Source organism: Mchenga conophoros, linkage group LG5, assembly GCF_057382185.1.
Source record: "Mchenga conophoros isolate Kocher_MC1m ecotype Shallow Benthic linkage group LG5, M_conophoros_male_GT1.1, whole genome shotgun sequence".
Classification (NCBI taxonomy): domain Eukaryota; kingdom Metazoa; phylum Chordata; class Actinopteri; order Cichliformes; family Cichlidae; genus Mchenga; species Mchenga conophoros.
The window spans coordinates 12,326,544-12,344,533 of record NC_140530.1 but is presented as its reverse complement, the minus strand read 5'-3'; the positions used below and the strand labels follow the sequence as shown (position 1 = coordinate 12,344,533).

The 17,990-nt window shown below is 42.9% G+C and overlaps 1 pseudogene; it reads right to left on the bottom strand.

Moving 5' to 3' along the window:
* Nucleotides 1–859: 859 nt before the first annotated feature.
* Nucleotides 860–8,918, bottom strand: LOC146573890 (histone H1 pseudogene; annotated as a pseudogene).
* Between the last annotated feature and the right edge of the window lie 9,072 nt (nucleotides 8,919–17,990).

Here is a 17,990-nt window from a genome sequence, read left to right as displayed (position 1 = left end):
GAATGCATCTGCTTGTTCTAAGTGTAACTGGCAGCTCTCAGTTACAGTAACTGTCAGTCGGTGTTAAAGAGGTAGCGAGCTCAGGAGTGTGTGAATCTAAGTGGGTATCACTCTTCATAAAGCATCCTACGTACGCCACGAAACGTTCTTAGACTGGCGCGTGGATGCTGACTGTCAGCCGTTCTCTTGACCTTTGGATCTGTGCAAATCAGATCCTAGTTGTTTACAATAGGGGGGGCTGACCTGATGAATCTAGTGGTCTTACACAAGCGAAAAGTTGGAGACGAGCAGGAAAGAAAGAATGTACTCCCGAAGGGCTCAAAGAGCACTGGCATCTATCAAGAGAAGAAATTGAATGGGATGTTTCGGAGCAGCAGAGATTAGATAGACCCGGGGTTGTTGAGCAAGCAGAGGCACCCGATGTAATGGTTTCCTGGCTGCAGTGAGATCAAACTTATAGAAGGCAGCGAAGGAGGACAAGTGTGCACACACATAAATACACAGACACACTGCGAAGCCTACAGCGGCCTTTAGGGTTAAAGAAGAGATGTGGCGCATGGTTATTTGCTCAGGGACTGCACTGTATGGGATGAGAGAAGATGACACTGGAGAGGTGCTATTTTCATATTAGCCACATTTTCATTAGCGCATGCAGACGCTAGGTTTCTTGTGATTGATTTCAAAAGTTAATCAAATCAGAGAGCTTATAGATCAAGTTTAATCGAGTACAACTGGAAATACAGTGCTGTGCAAAAGTCTTGAGCCACAGTTGAAAGTTCTCCAGGTCTCTAAAGGTTTTCTTTGGATATTAGCTTCTTTTCTGTTAGGTTTGTAGCTTGAACCCATCCGCTGGAACGTTGAAGACAATATAATTACACTGCTAAGCAAGACACAAATAGGCAAAGTTCTTCATGTTACTCGTGCACGGGAGAGAACCAGACAGAGCGCCGTTCCTTCGCTTGACCCCAGTAGCTCTCGTCCGTTCTCCCATACACTGTCCTTTTATTGAGGTTACATGAATATGCATAGGTTCATTAACATACGACGTCTACATACAAACAAAGAGTACCTTGCCTGTGTGTGTGTGTGTGTGTGTGTGTGTGTGTGTGTGTGTGTGGTCTGCTGATCAAAGGGTCAAACATCCTTGGTCAGGAAGAGGGTAGACTAGACCCCCCCCGGTGAGGAAGTCCAGCAGTTCATCTAAACAGAAAAGCACTTAGACTAGAACAGACGCAACTACGTTAATCCTACCATAAAACAATAAGACACGGTATGACCTCTCATGCTCCCAAAGTGCTGTCTAATACACACAAAGTTTGCAGACTATCAAGGATCAAAACCTCTACCAATCTACAACTAATTACAAAACTCTAAGCATATATAAGTAAATATTTCTAAGCATAAATGACAATCAACAATACAAATCTAACATTTCCCCCGTTTTTGACCTTTATGCTAGAAAGTTCCCAGTTATGCATACCTCATGTCTGACAGTTTCAATGCAAACATTTTTTTACTCAGCATATGTCAAATCACCCTAAATTACTGAAAGGTACACAGTTTAATAAATGTATTAGCAGTTACCCCATTCATTGAGCTCATCTCATGGCAAACTGCATCTTACGAGCAAACAAAGAAATTGTTAATTTAATAGTGAAAATAAAAAAGTAACATTTTCAAAAACATCTCAGCTTGGTGGTGCTTCCTCCAGGTGTGCACATCACATGCCTCTCTGCAGAGTGGTTTGAGTTCTGCAGGGCGTCATGAATGTCTCTTCCAGTTGTTTCCATCACTGTCCATAGGACCAGAGTCCAAATGTATGTAGAATAAACATTCAAACATACCAGTTGGTTTTGTTGTTTGTCAACATGGGTCTCAGCTATTTCCAAGCTGCAGACCTCTCAGCACTCCAGTTTTATGGCCTCTTACCAGCCCCCATCACCTGACTTCAGACCTTCGTCTTGTGAGGGGGATATTTATGACTCCTTAATTGTCCACGCTCTGCAGAGAAACACCTCTGTGGAAACGGTGCAGGGTTCAGTTGTCTTACTGCTGTTATGATCCCAGCAGCCTTCAGAGTGTCATCGTATGCACAGTATAGTGGCACAGCGTTAGGTGATGTTCATAGGAAACTGCTGTCATCACCACCATAGCTTCTGGTTCCTGTGCTTTTCACAGAATCATGATGTCATCCTCGAACTCCTTCTACGCTGTCGATGGAGCTTGGCACGCTCCCCTCATCCCACGAGTTTTCATGTTCCAACGCTGCTGAAGGTTTAAGGCAGAGCACGTCGTACACCTTAGTTGTCTTCCTCAGCGTCAATATTGAATCTTTCATTGTATTTAAAATCTTGCTGTGGGAAGTCTCCTCTTGATTCCCTGGAAGCTTAGTAGCACAGCTCTCTGTGTGATGTCTGCTGTGCTGAAGATGATCTCTGATCCTCCTGAAGCCTCTCTCCTGGCCTCAGCTCCCATCTTGTGGACGATCCTCTCCTCTATTTTGCAAGCAGTTTCATGGTCCTTGCTGTGGCTCCAAGGTCTGATTTCATGATGGGCCCCAACCAGCTTGACCTTTGACCTCAACCACTGCCTGGCTGTCGGCTATGCCTGGAATGGTTCACGCTTCTCACTGGGTCTCTGAAGATTTCTCAGGAGATTACTGCTGCACCTGTATTTCCTTGCTAGGAAGACAAACTATTTGGAGAGTATGTCAACAATCATCAAACCACATTCTTTAGTTCAGTGAACTTCACTTATAGGCCATCAAAGCCTCATCTGAACATGGATGCACCACTTGCATAGGTTTAATATTTGTAAATAAAACGGTTAATCACACAAATCACTGCAACAATAATAAAAAACATTGTTTAATGTTAATCCTTGGACCCCTCCTCTTGACGCATGGACACACCCATGCGTCAACTCACCAAACCTGGATTCCAGTCTTAAAGAAAAAGATTAGCTAGATCATATCCCAGGCAACATCAGGGCATCTCCTCCCCTGGAGCAGCACCACCCTGGACCTATAATCCTGCAATGAAAATGTTAGTGTGCTTTGCATATTAAGTTTGCTTAACACCTGGCTCTCCCAGGAGCCTGCATACACACCATCATGGCCTGGAAAACAAAATCTGGAAGTAAAATCAAACTACATACCTGTAAACAATTGTATCATAAGGACAAGAAGCATTCAACATCAGCAAGACAAGTGTCATGTGCAGGTTTTCTCAAATCAGTAAACTACAATTATTTTCATAAGTCGCCTCAGACATGGATCATCCCATGTACTCAGGCAACATTAATGTAATCGGTGACTGCTCTTAAGCAAAGTCACTCCACTTATATATTACTATGGGCTCAAAAGTGGCCAGCTAATGAGCCCATATCAAACTATCCCAGAAACACTGTATCTCTTATTTGTTTCACTCATGTCACTTGTCCGTTTCAGCTGAATCTTCCACAGCATTCTCAAAGAAACTAACATTAGCAATACACATTGACTGTAGTCAGACAGAGGTCAGACACAGGTCAACAGGTTCCAGAGGTGCCATAAAAACACCATAAAGTCAACCCTAGCTGTGGAAAGAAGTAACACCAGTTCTCAACACAGGAAATTTCACACAGGTTATTCACATTATCAAAGTAACCTTCACATTTTCCCATCAACACAATGCAACAGCATCACCACACATAACCTGTAAACACAGTTTTCCTCACACATAAACCCAGAAATCCTGTAGTAGGAAAAAACATCAACCAGTTGTCCTGGTATAAATCGCATCATCAATTCACATGAAGAACTGGCATGCTGTAAGAAAAGAAAATGCAAATATTAGCGCTTGCGCAGGCGTATGCATACTTTGTCACAGTTATCTCTGTGAGCAACTCAAGCCTATGAATAACACACCTGATAAATGCACAGACACAGAAAATGGCATTTAAAAGGTTAAATCATCATGCAACCTCGAGTGTTGCTGTCATCTTTCTGCTCCTGTAAAAGGAAACACATGGGTTCATCTGCACCTTTGTCAGGTGGGGGTTAACTTCACACAATCATGTTCAGTCAGATATTTTAAAATTCTTACTCATTCACTCAGTGGTTCCTTCTTTTGCTAATTGTGGAAATTATCATCGCATTCGTTTCCACGCTCAGCAAAACGACGTTATTTCAAAAAGAAAAATAATTTAGACTGGATTTCCTCGTTGAATCCTTTTTTGGGGGGGGACTCTCATTTCCTAATTGTCCCAAATAAGTGGCTTCCTCCTGAACCCATTTTAAATGTGGAGAAACTCACTTGCAACAATTTTCTTGACGACGTGTAACGCTTTTAATTCCCGACTTGCAGATCTGCTCAAAGAAAAGAAATTCACAAGCAAAAATCAGTGCTTGTTCAAAAATGAAAAATAAAAAATAACAGAGATTATCAAACCAAACTCTCAGTGCACTGTGAAAGTATCAAAATAAAAAGGCCTTGTTAAGTCATGACACAAACTCCTCATCTCAGGTAAATCATACCATTAGCATGGTTCATCATACCATCATACTAATCGGCAGGCTCAACTTCACAACAAAAGAAAAATCATCAGCTAGATTCACTCCAAATCAACCATCAGCTGCACAACACACAACATAATCCTAATGTCTTATTAGCTATGAGTTTAATTACCAGGTCTGTGCTCTTCACTCATTTAGGCCACAGATCTATTTTATTCAATTTTCCTTTTCCCTTCATCATAAAACATGTGACATGCTGTCATGCACTTCACAAAAGACGTTTGTTCTGATGTATTCAGAGTTGTGTATCTAAATACAGGATTCACTCGCACATCAAAACAGGAAACTCAGTGTTTTAGAGTCTCCACTCAACACACAACAAACTCCAACACATCTCATTCACTCGTGCTAGAATTCAATCACCTTTCATTAATCTAAAACCGATCACTAATTTGCATATCAACTATTAACCCACTAAGTTGACAGGACAACAGAAAAGCATGTTCAAAATAGTATCACAAAAGACAATTTCCCTCATACAGTAAATTACATGTGCTGCCTCAATCAAGCAGGAAGCTTCTCCCAATTTACCATTTTAACAACTAAATTTATTGTCTGATCACTGGTTGGTCAAACCAGGATCTTTTTTCCCACAAAAGTTAAACTGTTGTCCTGCAACCTGGAGAGTCAATTTTTTGCATTGGATAAATTCAGTATTTAATAACAAGTGTCTGCTAAATTGACACTATTTTAACACTGATGAAAGATAACAAGCTAATTTTCATTACATGTGTTTGTGTTATTAGGCAGGTCTAATGCATGTCTGTGGAGCTGCATCTCCAGCAGAGCATGTTCTTAAAGCTGCCTTTCCTACACACTTCTCTGCTATTATTTAATCATTTCTTAACTAATGTGCTATGAGTCTTCATGAGTCATTTTGTGTTTGGAATTGTTAGTAGGGTTAATGCATGTTCTGCTTGTGTGTGTGTGTGATTTTGTATATGTTTCTATTTTCGCAATGTTTCAGACTCCGTCTCAATTTTCCAACTTAAGCAGTCAGTTTTCTTTTCCCCAGGTTTGCTAACCCAAATTTTGATTTCCCACATTAAATAATTCCTATGTGTTCTCACCTAGTCTTCTCACTCTGTTGTCCTCTCACTCTTTTGTCCTCTCCCACTTCAACAGTCCCGGCAGTTCTCCTTCAGCTTTGTCCTGTCTAGTAGCTGAAGTGCTGCTGCTGCCTTCTTGGGCGACTTCTTAGCAGCTGCTGCCGGTTTCTTGGCTTTGGCCGCGGCGGGCTTCTTGGCTTTGCTCTCAGTAGCCTTGTTCATCTTGAAGGATCCGGAGGTCCTGGTGCCCTTGGTCTGCACCAGAGTGCCCTTCGCCACCAGGCTCTTGATGGCGGTCTTGACACGGGCCTTGTTCTTGTCCACATCGTAGCCTCCGGCAGCCAGAGCCTTCTTGAGAGCGGCCACGGCTTTCACAATCAGCTCGCCCACGCTGAGGCCGACCTTCTTGGGCTTGGAAGTCATCATCTTCTTCTTCTTGGCCTGAACCTCGGCGCAGGGCGCAGGGCGTGTTTATGATGGAGCCTTTCCCACCACAGCGCTGGCACGTTGAACGCATCATGAAGGGTCCATTTCTTTCATGTCGCTAGCCGCATGTGGCTTGCCCGAGTCACTCAGTCCTTTTTGAGCATTTCAACATGCTGCCGCCGCAGACCCTGGCCTCAGATCCAGCAAGTTTAGCGCGCTGATCTCCAAAAAAGTCCCGAAGGCCAGAAAGACGTCAAATAAGTGTCTCGTGCTGAGAACTCAAACAAAAACTCCTCTTCACGCTGCCATCTTGCTCGCCCCTCCGTGGAATTCATCCAATCAGACAGGAAGATGGGTTTGCTTTCTTCTTCTGCTGCTGTTTATCCACATTGCTGCTGCTTGTTGGGACTTTTTTGCTCAGGACTTGCTGCTGTCTCTTTATCATGTTATTGCTTTGGAGCTGCATTCCTTATCTTCAGGGAGGGGTGAGAGCTTGCTTGCTTGTGAGGTTGAGAGACACATAGCACTGTAAATAAGTCAGCCAGAAACTTGGCCTGCATGTTTCCAATGATGTTAAACTATAACTTTCTTCCGACCGCTGCATGTGGAAAATTGATTCAGGTCTGCTTTTCACCTGAAAGTGACAAACTAAGACATTTCATTATTATCATCACTGCTTAATCAACACACATCTCTCTCTCTCTCTCTCTCTGTCTGTGTTTGTGTGAACAATCCTTTCTTAAAAGCAGAAAATGACATTGTAGTTGTTTTTCGGCTGATCAACACAAAACCTTTTTCCTATGATTATTTTTCATCTACAATATAAATTCTCTCTCTTTTTCACTCTTTTTTTTTTCTTCACAATAGCTGGTGGTCTGCAAAATCACCGCTCTCACTCACAATCAAAGGCAATTACTTTTGCACAGTGCACAAAAACACTGTGATGTCAGACACATTCACACTCACTTTTTCATCTGCATAAATAAACCATATGGCTGGAGATATGTGCCATGGTGATCCATAAGCATGATCACCAGTTTATTTAATTATTTTTAATCCAACAAAACAAATAAACAAAAACATGATGCTGATGCTACACACACACACGAGTCAAGGTGCAGAAAAACTGCTCATGGAAACGCTGCACACTCTCTGTTTCCCTCTCTTTGAGTAGTTCTCAGACAGCTCTTGATCTGATAATGTGTAGCTTGCTCATCAGCTCAAAAAACAAAAACAAAACTGCAACGCGACATCACACAGTAGTTGCATGCTCTGCCCACAGTGGCAAAGTCTTACACTTACATATTCAACACAGCTTCTCCATCATGTATTTTTAGATGTTTCATACAGGGTTCAGCATATTAGTTGTTTTCACAGGTGTGCTCCATATCTCAACAATGGTTCATAACAAGACGACAGTCTTCCACACAGGTCAAGTGCCTCTATGCACTTCATGAGTTTAAATATCTACCTATATCACTTCACCTCACATGTCATTGTACTGAATTTAAGCAACCACAAGCTTAATGTAGATTACTTTTAACAACTATCCACCTCAATTACGTCTATGGTCTGGCACACAGGCTGTTGTCGATCAGGGCAAGCTAAAGAATAAACATTTTGTGTCAGCTGCCAGGAGCAAAGTCCAGCACAAACGTCTGTCTCCCTCCAACTCACTCTTGGTTGCTTAGAAACCCATGATAACAACAACAGTCGGTGTCACAGACCACATGTTCCGCTCCGCACACACTCACACAACAACAACAACAAAAACGACGACGACGACAACAATGACAACAACACAAAATAGGCCTACTCCGGACTCACACCGGACCGCTCGGGACCCTGACCCAGTTGTGGGACGCTCACCCACTCGCGCGACAAAACCCAATGAAGGGACGCTCGGGACACACACCCAGGGCGATTTCAAAACCGGACACTCACCGGACGCTTGGGACCCTTGGGCGATTTAACCAAAACTTCTTTTTCGGGACACTAACCCAGTTATCGCTCCACAAAGCAGCGAACTTCTCAACGCCTCACAAAATGGCGGAGACTGCACAACGACACGGTTATAGAGTCGGCCTCTTTAAACTTACTTGGCGTTGCTTAGCGTGTAATATCAGCCTGAATCCCGCCGATCGCCATTCATCGAGGAGAAAGACAGACAGCGAATCCACAGGAACTTCCTGGCTGACGTCAGTCTTTCAGCGTGCCTCCCCCCCCTCGGTGAATGCGATCCCAGGGAGCCGGCATCGAAGGACCAATTAATGTTAGGTTTGTAGCTTGAACCCATCCGCTGGAACGTTGAAGACAATATAATTACACTGCTAAGCAAGACACAAATAGGCAAAGTTCTTCATGTTACTCGTGCACGGGAGAGAACCAGACAGAGCGCCGTTCCTTCGCTTGACCCCAGTAGCTCTCGTCCGTTCTCCCATACACTGTCCTTTTATTGAGGTTACATGAATATGCATAGGTTCATTAACATACGACGTCTACATACAAACAAAGAGTACCTTGCCTGTGTGTGTGTGTGTGTGTGTGTGTGTGTGTGTGTGTGTGTGTGTGTGTGTGGTCTGCTGATCAAAGGGTCAAACATCCTTGGTCAGGAAGAGGGTAGACTAGACCCCCCCCGGTGAGGAAGTCCAGCAGTTCATCTAAACAGAAAAGCACTTAGACTAGAACAGACGCAACTACGTTAATCCTACCATAAAACAATAAGACACGGTATGACCTCTCATGCTCCCAAAGTGCTGTCTAATACACACAAAGTTTGCAGACTATCAAGGATCAAAACCTCTACCAATCTACAACTAATTACAAAACTCTAAGCATATATAAGTAAATATTTCTAAGCATAAATGACAATCAACAATACAAATCTAACATTTTCCACTTATTTTCAGTCCAGTTCCTGCATCTGACTATTTTTAGAGTAATGTTTTTTTTAACCACTTTACACTAAATCATTCAAAGATAAAAAAAAAAAAAAGGCACCTAACACAAGGGTTGAGGCAGTGTTGTGCTGACACATACCAAAGAACACATTTTAAATTGCATCTTTAGGCACTTTGTTACGAGCAGTTTGCAACAAGAGGACATCATCTCTTGAATTAAATCTACAAAAACTGTCAAGGATAACATTCCCAGATTTTCAAAACTAGTATTTTTGCACCAACAATGTGATTCCCAAAGAGCTGTTAGCTGAAACATTATATTGGCATTGTGGACAAACTGAGCATGTGGAGGACAAAAGAAAAAATAGCAGGCCTACAGCAGATGAACAGCATCTGAAAATGATGTCAGCAAGAAATAAATACCAGAAAAAAATACCAGACACAGGAACTGAGAGATGCATCTGATCCTTGTGTTGATCCATCGACTGTCTGCTTAAGCCTCTTTGGAAATGGTTTTATTAGAAGGGGAAACGGGGAAAAAAGGCTGAGGTATACATCAGAAAATCAGTGGTCTGTTGGAGCGATGAAGCCAAATGTGAAAATTTGGTTCAAATTGCAGGAGGTCATTAGAGGTACAACTGTCAATGTTTTGGTTGTACTTCAGTCAGTGCTGTTGGATACATGAGCAAATATGAACAGAGAAAAGTAGAGTCAGATTTTATTCACGTTTCAACTGGAAAGTGTCTGATTGACAACTTCAGCTGCACAATACTGTATTATAACATACCGACGACAAACCTGGGTTTTCTTTCCTATGGTTCATATTCAGTATAAAAAAAATTAAGCGTACCTATTGGGTCCTGAAAGTACCACAGTTATTCATTAATTCATTCAGCTGATCCAAACAACGGTCTGATGGGGGCAATTTTGCCCTACGGCACATTTTGCTCTCTTCTATGTGACAGAGAACAGACATTCCCATTGTCTAGTTGTCACAAAAAAAATTGGGGGTAAGATGCAAAAGACAAATAGGGAAATGCAAGTCACAGGATAACTGGTGCAAAATAAAGAATGAACACGCCAGAAAAGGGTGAGAGAAGGTAAAAGAAGGGGCGTTTGCTACTTGGGGAAGTAAAGCAAACCCCTTTCCATCCATCATCCCTGTCTCTGTCCCGTCGACTGAGCAGGGGAGGTAATGAAAGTAATTTAATGTGTATCTATAATTAATATGCTCTCTTTGGGCGGTGTGGTTGGGCCGAACGGGTGATAGAGCGTGTTTATTATGCGTGTGAGGGAGCTGGAGTGACGGGGCACTGGGCCACTGACATGGTAATTCACTAGCCATCACTCCTGCAGCGCCGAGGTCAGATCGGTGCAGCTATATGTGGCACCACTGGCTCAAGCGTTCCCATAGGTCCATGTAGAAAGTGGGTTTTTGTTCTTTTCATCTCGTGTCTATTCCGTCTCTCTGAGAGCCTCCTGAAGAAAGGGGAGAAAGAAGGCAAAGCACGTAGCAGCGCCCCGGGCCAGTGTTCTCCCTCTATGTGTCCCTTTTTTCCATCCCTTTCTTACCCTCCATGTATTTCACTCACTTGCCTTCCAGTCCACAACTTCCCTCCTCTCCCTGCTCGGTTAGTAAACCCCCTGTCTTCACGTCTTCATAGCTCCACCACTACTTCTTTATATCCCCTAAAATTTGCTCCCTTTCTAAGAAGACTCAGTGAATGCACTTCAGGAATTAATTCTTTGCTTGTCTTTTTTTTAAAAGGCAGACTGCTTTGCACAAACACAGTTCAAACTCGGCTGCCCTCAGTGCTGTCTCCTTTTGAAAGTGCCTGCTCTTTGAATACCACCCGTTTGAAGAGAATGCCCTCTGCATTTCTTTTACAGTCACTCAGGCATGCTCTCAGAATCTTTTTATTACACACATTAAACTTTTTGCAACCGCGCCTGCATACATACTCAGATTCGTACACTTATTACACCAAATTAAACACGCGTGCACACCTAGCGCATAGAATTCCATCCATGTAATCTCTACAGACACTCTCTTTACTTTCAACTCCAAGTCCCTCATTTGATTTCTCTGCTTCTCTCTCAGACCGCACTTATATGCATGTCCTTACCTCGGCTACTGGCTATTCTCCAGTAAAGGTCTAATTCAGGTTAAACTGCTTACATGCAGCTTTTAAACCGTACAGCTGATTATTCCTGTTGCAAAGCAGTCATATGGCTGATTCTATTAAAAACAATCACTAAACTTTAGCTAGAACCATATCAAGGCATGCAGATATAATTTGGTTTACTGCTTGAAAACAGTAAGATGAAAGTAAGAAATTTATATCTTCACTAACATTGAATAAACAGTAATTCTCAAGTGCAGTATAACAAAATAGCTATGGATTGAGTGTACTGTGCACAAAGGTTGACTGCAATGAACAGCATCAGGTAAAGGTTTGAGATCTGATCACACAAAATACAAAGCTGTTAGAAATGCATTTTTCATGCTGCTATCACTGCAGCCGATAATTTTCAAAGGTAAGTTAAGCTATTCATGTTTGAAATCATTTATAACCACAGTAGAATATGGTTAGAGTCTGCTGTCTAACATTCAAGCTCAGTCAGTAATGAGCAAATATCCCTGCAGAGCCCACAGGTGGGCACTTCGGCAGTGGAGTGGCTGTAAGAGCAGGGAGTGTTGCAGAGCAGGGCAGCACCTCAAAGGGAGAGGGTGGAAGTTTTTTTGACTTCATTTCAACATTTTTCATTCTTTATGTTGAAAATTAAGGTTAATTACGTATAACTAAGGTTAGGGTTAAATAACATGTCACTATCTGTGATACAGCCTGATCTTTGCTGATGGATTGCAAAGATGGGATAGAACCCTATTTGGATGTCCACTGAACTCACCAAATGTTTTTTTTAACCCAATAAATGGTTAAATAGGCCACCAAAGTCTGAGGGTGTGTTTGGCATCTAATGCGAGGAGACTGAGGCATGTTATGTGCACGTGGAGCAGTGAAAATGGAGTGAAATGCCTTAACTAGCTTGCAGTCTTCAGACTCCAGATCATTCACCTCAGTTATTGGTTTGGTATAACTGTGTGGATATTCTGTACTTTACCTACTGCTATTCTCAGGCATCTGTTTAATATACAGTAGTTTAAGTCAATTCATTTGTATTTGGTGCCAGCTCACAACAACAGTCACCTTAAGGCACTTAGTAAGGTAATATAAAGTGCACACTACAAAGAAACTCACAACCCCTATAAGCAAGCACTTGGCGACTTTGGGAAGGAAAAACTCCCTTTTAAGAGGAAGAAACCTCCAGAAGAACGAGGCTCAGGGAGGGGCGGCCATCTGCCATGACTAGTTGGGGGTGAGAGGAAAGAGGAAAGAGACAGAATAAAAGAAACATTATGGGAGAACCAGGGTTTAATAATTACTATTTATTAAATACAGTAGTCGTGTATAAAAACACAGCTAATAAAGTGATGAGTGAAGAAGAAATGCTCAGTGCATCATGGGAATTACCCCAGCAGCCTGAGTCTATTGCAGTATAACTAAGGGAGGGTTCAGGGTCACCTGTTCCAGCCCTAATTATAAGCTTTATCAAACTGTTTTAGGCCTAATCTTAAAAGTATGTTTGTCTCCCAAATCCAAAGTGAGAGCTGGTTCCACAGGAGAGGGGCCTGAGAGCTGAAGGCTCTGCCTCCCAGTCATACTTTAGGAACTACAAGTAATCCAGCAGTCTGAGAGTGAAGTGCTCTGTTAGGATTATATGGTACTATGAGGTCTTTAATACATGATGGGCGCTGATTAATCAAGATGTGAGGAGAAGGATTATCAATTCAGTTCTGGATTTAGCACAGAGCCAAAGAATAGAAGGTAATGTGGGACAAAAAATGATCTCAGTCAGTACTCTCGCTGCATCAGTTGAAGGCTTGATTGTGCTCCTTTGCTGTGAATGTCCAAAAACAAACCAGATCAGATGTTGTAATAAACAAGAGGCTTTTAGTTTATTCTGTGTTTACGTTACAGGTAAAAACAAAAAGAAAAGAAAAAAAAAGCATGGTGTGGAAATTAGTCGGCCTGAGGCTTCGTGCCACAGGCGATTTAGAAAGCATTGACTCTAAAAAAAACAAAATAACATTTTATCATTTAAGATTTGGATTAAAATTGCCACTAAAAGCAATACAACATGAGGGGTTTTCTGGCTGCTATCATTGCTTTTTGAATAAATTAACTCTTTTCAGTGAGAAACTGTAAATGATTAATTTTAAGGGAAGAGAGGCTCAGCAACACGTCCGCAGACTAATTCCTCTCCGTCCCTCTGGCAACCTCAGGCAAGCAAATCGTGAAACCCTTTAGGGGATTGTGCACATAACTGCATTTGCATCCAGTATCTGCTACTTTTATAGCGCAACCATTTTGCTGTGCCCATTGTTTCCACATGGACACATTTTAACACAGCAACTGCACACTGAAGTTGTATCTTATAACCCTATTCAATGATTAAATGGTTTGGCATCTGTCCCGATTTCTTTAATCAGTTTATGGTTGCATAAAAAGCTTATTATAGATGAATCCTCGTGGCGGTCATGTCTGCATAAACGAATTATGAATGAGTGACTCAAAATATGAGTATTTGCGCTACAGAGATTTGCCACTAACACACACACACACACACACACACACACACACACACACAAAAGTAGTTTCTCTGTTCGGTATAAGTAATGGCCTCAGCCTGGTGAGCCCTCTATAAACAGACATGCTGTCTGACACAAGATGCCGTGAGTGATAAGAGCACATCTGTCACGCAGTTTACTCTGCTGTGCGTTCGGAAAAGTGAACTTTTAGCATGTAAACGTTTCCCTTTGTTCTGCCTCCCCTACCGACTGTCCTTTCCCCCTTCTCCATGCTGCATGTGTTTAAGACTTTGTCAACAGATGTGAGGAGGGTCACTGGGTGTGTGGACTTTGCCAGCCGAGTGCCCGCATGTCTGATTTTAATGGGCAGCATATGGAGGCGGTGAGTGATGAGTGGGACTCGACCGGTGACAGGTGCTGAGTCGTCTGTTCCGCTGACCCTCGCACCACAATGGACCAAATCAGAGGACACCTTCATTCAGCAGGCTTGACCCTAGCAGACACACAAGACGCACACTAGCACACACAGACACACACCTGCGGATCTCTCCAACTATTACATTCATTTGCTGGCTGAATAGCATTAATAAAAGCTTTTGGGGATCCCTCAGTCCTTAGTGCGCATGTGGTATCCTCATGCTTGACTTTCATTGGTTATTACATGGTTCAAAACATTAAACATTCGGCTCCTTGTTTGATTCTGTTAGTTCTCATTTGTTTTGTCTGTCTCCTGTATGAAGCATGACTTGTCTCATTGTTTGTTTCCCTTTTTTGTCTTTGCATCAGGTCTGTGTTCCTGTTTCCATGTTTAGTTACTTCCTGTCTTATTTTGGTAGTCTCTTGTCTTGTCTGTTTTATGTTTAATTTTGCTTCCCCTGCCTCAGTAGTTAGATTCTGTTCAGCTGTGTTTCCCAGGTCTCCTCTTGGTTATTTCAACCCTCAGTTTGCTTGTGTTTTTTTTTTCCTGCCCTCCTTTTTGCTGCGTTCACGGTGTGTTCTGTATGACATTAGCAGTTTCCCAGATAGTAAGCTAGCAATAACACAGACAGAGAGGGGCAGGCATGCAGTCAGATTTTGAGATTTGACCAAAACAAAGATGACCAGAGGGGAAAATCAGACAAGTCACAACAAGTTCTTACAGTACATCTAATGACTAAAGATGCAATGTTGTCAGGAATAAGCCTGAATGGCCAAATGAGACTGTGCAAATGAGTCCCTGGTTATCCAATTCAGGTAGACGTTGGTAGTCACATTTCCCCTCGGGCCTTGATGTTTGTGTTTCTATTTTTTTTCCCCATGCATTATAATATGTAGTGTCACCAGCACTAATTCACAAGAGCTCTGCTAAAGCTGCTGCTTTTTAATGTTATCAAAAAGATTTATAAAGTTTATCCTGAATTTTGTCCTCTTTTTTTAATATTTGAGCTGCATTCTTCGAGTCACCGTCTGTGAGATACACATAATCTTGTGTACAGAGTAAGCTGCCTAAGAACATGCGCCGTTAAAAAGCTATTAAATAGCTTCACATTGTGCAAGCTGACAAAAACTGAAACACACCGCTGTTTACACATTATGCAATTTACATGAACAGATCATGGACAAATTGTTCTCAAATTGCCACCTTAAAAGTATTCACATAGCTGCGGAAGCAAGTCTGCCAATATCTCTGCTCTGTGTAAAGCTTATTTTGTTTAGTAATTGAGGGTTGTTGTTTTTTTTGTTGAGGTAATGACCTTGCAGCTTCCTGCCCTTCCTCTCCTTCCCCCCCTTTCCTGTGATTCAGAGATGGAGGAGATGCAGTTTGACGCAGGGCCCAGAAGATGCAGCTCGATTCTATGGCAACTGGCGCCTGCAATAAGGTCGCATAGGAGGTGTTTAATTAGTGGGCCACAGCCGTCCCCGCGGAGGATCTTTTTATTTCCTCAATATGTCATAGAGCGCATCAGCTAGCAGCAAAACACACGCGGGTGCACAAGTACATGGAAACACACACACACAAAACATACCAGTGCTGCCCAGTGAGAGGACAGTGGTGCAGAAAAATATTGAATCTTGCGTGATGGAGAAAGCAATTGGAAAAAGAGGACACTGATGCAGAAGAAGCATGGGAAACGATAGAGGAGCTGAGCGAGGGTCAGCAAAATATCAAATAAGCCAGGATCAGCCCCAAAACTGGCAAGAGCAGGAAAAGGACAAACAGAAAGTAGGAGAGCGAGAAAGGCGGTCACTGTGGCGGGGCGCCACGCTGCGTTGTCACACAGCAGAGACTTCATTTCTCTCATTACTAGCTTGCTGAGATTTTTTTTAGGTGCTTAGCCAGCTTATTGCTGGGTCACTTTGGCCAGCAGAAATGAGTGGCATCTGTTCGGTCCACGACTGCGTGTGCGCCCGCTAAGCCAGTTGGACGGATCACTTTACTGGGGTGGCTTGGGGTGCCAGGACCATTAACAGGCGCCAGCCCTGTGAATGGCTATGTGGCTGCGATGCGCATGCCAACACATCATTAGTCGAGGCAGAGGATGACTGTGAGACAGAAACACACACAGATTTTTTTTTTTTTTAATTCAGTGATTTCTGATAACTGTTTGCACAGAAGCTGCCTGCAGTTGAATAAACTCAGTATGCAGATGGTCAAATTGAACTCAGAGTGGGACATGAAAGTGTGTGTCTCCATGCTTGTTTGGATCTTTCATCTTTGCTTATGAGCACATATAAGCATCACAGGGGTTCATGGATGAATACCAGGCCACATGCTTTCACATCAGTGTACTTGCCTCCACTTTACGGCTTCTTTTTCCCTTTTTGTTTGTTATCCATGCTCTCCTCCCATATAGACCATCATCTCCACCCTGTCTCCTCTCCAAACATGCTCAAGCTGCTGTGAGTTTCAGGTGGCATCCTCAGTGCCGGTCTGAAAACCCACTGTGGCTCTTACAGAAGAACAGAGACCTGCTCGGGTTTCTCAGAGGCAAAACCTGCATGTTCTTCCTGAATATGGATGAGAGTGAAATGCTGACTGTCATTATAAGTGCTTCATTTTCTTTAACCATCATTTCTATATTTACTAAAAGTGTGGCTGTGTTATAAACTGGAATGCACTGTTACCTCTCACCCCCACTCCCCTGGGTGACCTTTCCCTGTTGCTGTGGCAGGCAGTGTTAAACTTGGGGGGTGGGAGGGTTGCATTGTGTGTGGCCTACACTGGAGCGAGTGATTGATTACATTTTTATAAGAGCAATGTAGAACCCGAGTCAGTAATTGGCCGCGTGCTTTGTGTTTTTCCTCATTATTTCTACTCCTCAGCGTGCTCGATCTCTGTTCCCTCTCACTCACACGCTGGATGATTTAAGAAAGCAATTTTAAAGCCACTGCCGGGGACTTCGAGCGACAAAGTGACACCGACAGGAGAGGCGCGTTAGCCAGGAGAGGTCAGTGTTGCTCCACTGATGGAATTAAGGGCCGGCTTTCTTCCTCTGTCCATCATCTTCTCTCTTCGGTGTCTCATTCAGATTACTCTTTCTCACATCGTCGTCCACTCCCCCCACCATTCATCTTTCTCTCCGGGTCATGCATTAGGAGAAGTGGGAGCATTGCGTGATTATCGCAGTATGGCATACATCTTCTCTCCCTATACTGCCCCCAAATGTGACACATAACCCCACTTTGCCCTCGCTGAACAACTGTGTGCCGTAATTGCATTTGACTCCACTTAATCTAATGTCTTTAGGAACAATGGAACATAAAAGACGTGCTTTAAATGAGGAAATCCAATGAGCATCCTGGGAGAGAAATTAATAGAGTTGTGTGTGTGCATGTGTGAGAGATACTAATGGTATATTGACACACACACACACACACATGAAAGGAAAAGAGATTAAAATTCCAGCATCAAAGGATCCCTCCCATCCTATATTGATTAGTGAATGTGTTGTTGTCAACGTTTAGATTTGATTACCGCTGACACGCAGGGCTGAGGGCTGAAACACAAGGCTGGTAATGACCGCCAATGCCTCGTGCATATCAAATATGGCGCGAATCCTACCGGAGTAATTAATATCGCACCGTGGTTATGAATTTCCTGGCATAAACGACCAATCGGATTTGCATGGCTTGCACGGCAGTAATTAAGATGAAGCATCAGGGAAAACCGGTACGCGAATCTTTCGGCTAATTCTCCCCTCTGTGTTCCTTTCCCCTCTCCGAGGACTTCTTTAGTCACAGCTTTCTTAAATATTTGCGGGGAAAACAAGGTGTTGACATTTTGCCTTTTCATTGTCATGCAGCTCAGAGGAGACACGCTGGGATAATTTCACAGCTGTAACACAGACCATGCAGTCATACTTATTCTTCCTTAGGAGAGAAAAAAAGAAAAGCGGGCCTTCGGCTTATCGAAGGCAGGCGCAAAATGG